This window comes from Nerophis ophidion, linkage group LG02 (genome assembly GCF_033978795.1).
Source record: "Nerophis ophidion isolate RoL-2023_Sa linkage group LG02, RoL_Noph_v1.0, whole genome shotgun sequence".
Classification (NCBI taxonomy): domain Eukaryota; kingdom Metazoa; phylum Chordata; class Actinopteri; order Syngnathiformes; family Syngnathidae; genus Nerophis; species Nerophis ophidion.
The window spans coordinates 73,300,928-73,306,749 of record NC_084612.1 but is presented as its reverse complement, the minus strand read 5'-3'; the positions used below and the strand labels follow the sequence as shown (position 1 = coordinate 73,306,749).

General features: G+C 44.8%; 1 protein-coding gene across 1 annotated transcript in view; it reads left to right on the top strand.

Moving 5' to 3' along the window:
* The first annotated feature begins 5,732 nt into the window (after positions 1-5,732).
* LOC133545089 (zinc finger protein 385A-like) overlaps positions 5,733-5,822 on the top strand; it is an 83,319-nt gene continuing 83,229 nt past the window's right edge. Inside the window, exon 1 of the mRNA XM_061890422.1 lies at positions 5,733-5,822. This exon is cut by the window's right edge and continues 190 nt beyond it. The gene's annotated coding sequence lies outside the window, so the exon portion shown is untranslated.

Sequence of the window (5,822 nt, the reverse complement as noted above, 5' to 3'; positions counted from 1 at the left end):
GAGAGAAATAGAGAGCCATAGACGAGGACGACGACGACGGCGACTGAAAGAGCGGACCGTGAGCGAGCAGTGAAGGAAGGAGCAGAAAAGCGATCCGAGCTGCAGACAGATTTATTGCAAAATAAAGAAGTCAAACCTGCTAAAAAAAATTGTCCTTCCTGGGTGGTCCATTGAACCCGCACAAGGACAGCAAGCGACTGTCACACCATCGATTTGAAAAACACTGATCTAGACCACAAGGAAGTGTGGGTCCCCTTTAAATCACTTGACACATTCTGACTTTTTACAAAGCTGCTGCCACCTACTGACATGGAGTATTACCCTGCCAAGTTCTACACAGCACAGACACTCGGCAACGGCACATTATTTGCATATTATAATTACAGGGGGACGGCGTGGTGCAGTTGGGAGAGTGGCGGTGCCAGCAATCTGAGGGTTCCTGGTCCAATCCCCACCTTCTACCATCCTAGTCACGTCCGTTGTGTCCTTGAGCAAGACACATCAGCCTTGCTCCTGATGGGGCCTGGTTAGCGCCTTGCATGGCAACTCCCGCCATCAGTGTGTGAATGTGTGTGTGAATGCGGAAATAGTGTCAAAGCGCTTTGAGTTCCTTAAAAAAAACGTGGAAAAGTGCTATACAAGTATAACCCATTTACCATCTGTGGAGAGGCGGAGCCGACGGGGGGGCAGGGCACGCTGCAGCCTTTCCCAAGATGGCGGCAAGGAGGCGGAGAATTCGGCGGAGCGGAGAGGCGGGGCGTGCCGGGAGCGACGCCGCCGCAATCTAATTCAGGTGAGTGGCTCACGCACTGGGACACGATTAACCCATCTCCTCATGCTGTCTAAAAGGGGAGAAGGAGGAGAAATCGGGGCAGAAGGAGGAGAAGAACCCACAGCAGCGCATGAGAAGAGGACGACGACGACGGCGGCTGAAAGAGCGGACCGTGAGCGAGCAGTGGAGGAAGGAGCAGAAAAGCGATCCAAGCTGCAGACAGATTTATTGCAAAATAAAAAAGTAAAACCTGCTCAAAAAATTGTCCTTCCTGGGTGGTCCATTGAACCCGCACGACGACAGCAAGCGACTGTCACGCCATCGATTTGAAAAACACTGATCTAGACCACAAGGAAGTGTGGGTCCCCTGTAAATAAAAAATTGGTTTTGAGCAAGTCGCGAATGTTAATGTGTCACCCGAGTCTGCAGGTGCGGTTTCAGTTGACTTTGGTGACATCCATTAAAGCCATGCTGTGTGTGTCCCATTAGCACCTGGCCCATTGCTCCCAACAATACACCTGCCTGCATTATTCACCACCGGCCCGCTAATGAGGAAACCTGAACCCGTGTCATGTCTCTCTGGCTGCAACAAGCAGGACCTGGGTCAGATGTCATGTGACAGCGCCGCCTGATCTCGTGGGAAAGGATTGTTGACTTACATCTTGTGCGACTTGCCGTCCTAAATGTACCGTTAATTCCGGATTACAAGCCGCTACTTTTTTCCCCCCCTACGCTTTGATCCCGATGGCTTATAAAACAGTGTGGCTAATTAATGGAGTTTTTCTCACTGCAGGGGCTGCTGGGTGAATGTGAATTCCTTATACTTAACACTTTGAACCGGAAGTAGAAGTGCCGTTTCATCTTCTAGTCGTCCATAGCGTTTTTACTTGCTCTTTACTTCAGCCGTCACTCCAAGCAACGTTTGTAAGTTTTACAATATAACTAAAACAATTCTTACCAAGTAAACCGTCCCATGTGTGATGTCTGTTGGAGTGTTTTCATGCATATTTGTACGTGCTATCGTAGTGTAATGATGCTAGCATCGTTAGCATGAGTTAATTTGCTAACATGTTTACAAGTGTCTGTTTTAGTGTTATTAACTAACCTGGGCATTCTTCTTGTATTGTTCCAGTTGCAGAAATTCCTCAGTAAATTCACCAAAATGTCCCCGTGGAGTTACTGAGTCTGTCGCTGATTGGAGAGCTAGCTTCCGCAGCTAGTGGGTCCATGACGATAACTTCTGTTTTGTTTGCCCAGCCGTTTTACTGCCATGTTACAGACACTGTTGGAAACAAATAAGGTATGAATTTATAAACTAGTTCTGTATAAGTAACTAATTTCACAACGTATACACCTTCGGCTTATAGACAGGTGCGGCGAATACCGTATTTACCAGTAGCCGAACTTACTAAATTTTAAAAGAAAAAAATATGATTCAATCTTTTAGCTGCAGTGCCATAGCACGAACAAAAACACACCATTTCAGTCCTCTGCCTTGGTTTGATAAAAACCATTGAACGCAAACAGCATCGTTTTATAAGCCGCTGGGTTCAAAGCGTAGGAAAAAAAAGAGTAACATTTTCTAAAATGTGCACTCTATAGTTTGGAAAATACAGTAATGTTCGCTGGGAGGTGCTGGCGCAGAAGCAAAAGTTGAGTGTTAGGGGGCTTAAATCACCAAAATGATGCCCGAGCGCGGCCCCCGCTGCTACTCACTGCTCCCCTCACCCCCCAGGCGGTAGAACAAGGGGATGGGTCAAGTGCATAGGGTAATTTTCAGCACACCTAGTGGTACTTTTAACTTTAAAGGCCTACTGAAAGCCACTACTAGCGACCACGCAGTCTGATAGTTTATATATCAATGATGAAATATTAACATTGCAACACATACCAATACGGCCGCTTTAGTTTACTAAATTGCAATTTTAAATTTCCCGGGAGGTATCCTGTTGAAAACGTCGCGGTATGATGACGCGTGCATGTGACGTCACGGATTGTAGCGGACATTTGTTCCAGCCCGATCCCTGCTATAAGTCGTCTGCTTTAATCACATAATTACAGAGAATTTTGGACATCTGTGTTGCTGAATCTTTTGCAATTTGTTCAATTAATAATGGAGACGTCAAAGAAGAATGCTGTTGGTGGAAAGCGGTGGATTGCAGCTGCCTTTAGCAACCGAAACACAGCCGGTGTTTCTTTGTTTGTTGTGAAGCTTTAACACAGAACGGTCAAGCGAACATGTTTCTTTACGTCAACCAGCAAGTTTTTGGATGGGAAAATTGTGATATTAAGTCGGCTTGAGTGGATTAGGCAACCTCCTCCTGCAGCTCAAAAAGGCAGCAGGAGGCTTCTCTCAAAGACACTGGCGTTCGCCGCAGCCATCCGATTCTCAGGTATGACTTTATAATCTCACTAAAACACTATTAATGTTGCGATCTGCTGCTCAGATCTACGCTATTTATTTTTCCATTTTGTATATTTCTCCGACTCCTTATTTCCTGTTTGCTTTGTCATCATGGTCACTCACCAGTCCACCTGCTAGTCTCGCCCCGCACACCTGCTACTAATTATCACCCTCCTATTTAAGCCAGTCTTCTCTGTTCATTCGGTCTGGGTTCATAAATTGCTCTCATGCAACAAGTGACGACTGCTACTTTTTCGACGTTTATTCTCGCTAGCTCTCACGCTACGCCACTTGATTATTCCAGTTTTCATACTGATGATTTGTTTTCTGGTTTGTGCTTTCATGCCAAGTTTAGTTTTCTTTTTGCATTTCCTAGTTTTCACACTAGCGTTTTTGGTTTGCCTTTTTATTAGCTCCAGTATTTCTGTTCAGAGCTCTTTTTTTGTTAAATAAATATTTTTAAGAGCCTACCTTTGTTGTGTTCATGTCAACGCATCCACGGAGGGACAAACCCGGCATTACCATGCCCACCAGTTCTCACAATTAACACAATAAGCAGTTTCCAGTATTATCCTAGTAAATGTGTCTAATAACATCTGAATCGCTCCCACTGCCGTCGCCTGGAACCATAGCTTTTTTTTTTTTTTTTGGGGGGGGGGCTTCACTCTAACTTTCCTCATCCACAAATCTTTCATCCTCGCTCAAATTAACGGGGAAATTGTCGCTTTCTCGGTCCGAATCGCTCTTGCTGCTGGAGGCTATGATTATAAATAATGTTCAGATGTGAGGAGCTCCACAACCCGTGACGTCACACGCACATCGTCCGCTACAGGCAAGGCTTTTTTATTAGCGACCAAAAGCTGCGAACTTTATCGTCGATGTTCTCTACTAAATCCTTTCAGCAAAAATATGGCAGTATCGCGAAATGATCAAGTATGACACATAGAATGGACCTGCTATCCCCGTTTAAATAAGAAAATCTCATTTCAGTAGGCCTTTAAAGGGGAACATTATCACCAAACCTATGCGAGCGTCAATATATACCGTGATGTTGCAGAAAAAAGACCATGTATTATTTTAACCGATTCCCGAACTCTAAATGGGTGAATTTTGGCAAATGAAACGCCTTTCTGTTTATCGGTCTTTTAGCGATGACATCAGAACGTGACGTCGCCGAGGTAACACACTCGCCATTTTCATTTTCACATTACAAACACTGTTATTTTCCGTTTTTTCGACTATTTTTTGGAACCTTGGAGACATCATGCCTCTTCGGTGTGTTGTCGGAGGGTGTAACAACACTAACAGGGAGGGATTCAAGTTGCACCACTGGCAAGAAATCTGCCGCCAGACCCCCATTGAATTTGCCAGAGTGTCTGCCGGCGATGCTAAGACAGAAATGGCACAGAGATGTATGGATAACCTGCAGATGCATTTGCAACGATTAAGTCAACAAAATCACAAAGGTGAGTTTTGTTGATGTTGTTGATTTATGTGCTAATCAGACATATTTGGTCACAGCATGACTGCCAGCTAATAGATTCTAACATGCTACGCTAATCGATGCTAACATGCTATTTACGCTAGCTGTATGTACATTTGAAACTAGATACCCACATTTAATGCGAAACAAACACTTACCAATCGACGGATTTAAGTTGCTCCAGTGTCACAAGATGTGAAAGTCCTGATTGTTTGGTCCGCACGTTTTACCGGCGATGCTAATAAGGCAGCCGTGCTATGGGCCACTTCATTAGGTACACCCATGCTATGGCCGAATAGCGTCAATAGCTTCAATTTCTTCTTCAATTCCGTTTTCGCTATCTGCCTCCATACTCCGACCATCCGTTTCAATACATGCGTAATCTGTTGAATCGCTTAAGCCGCTGAAATCCGAGTCTGAATCCGAGCTAATGTCGCTATATCTTGCTGTGGTAACCGCCATGTTGTTTGTATTGGCAGCACTGTTTGTATTGGCGGTTTAGCTCGGTTGGTAGAGTGGCCGTGCCAGCAACTTGAGGGTTGCAGGTTCGATTCCCGCTTCTGCCAACTTAGTCACTGCCGTTGTGTCCTTGGGCAAGACACTTTACCCACCTGCTCCCAGTGCCACCCACACTGGTTTGAATGTAACTTAGATATTGGGTTTCACTATATAAAGCGCTTTGAGTCACTAGAGAAAAAGCGCTATATAAATATAATTCACTTCACTTCACTTCACTGTATGACGTCACAGGGAAATGGACAGTCGCATCGCAAATAGGGAAAATCAAGAACTTTAAAGCTTTTTTTATGGATATCCCGTGAGGTGTAAAATTTGGAAAAAAAAATCCAAAAATAAAACAAGCCACTGGGAACTGATTTTTTATTGTTTTTAACCCTTTTGAAATTGTGATAATGTTCCCCTTTACCTTCAAAATAACCTCCCCCGTTCAAAAACCCCAGGAAGATGCACGACAATGTGCGCTCTCATTGGCCGAGCCCACAGCCAATCACAGCTTGGGAGTGCAAGGTGCCTTTAGGTTATACCCAACCCCTAAATATGTGAGAGAAGGAGAGAGAGCAGCAGAGCTTCACATCAGCTCTTTCCTCCCTTGTGTTGTTGTTCTTCCAGCTTCTTTCTCCCCGTGCAACATCACAGCCAGGACT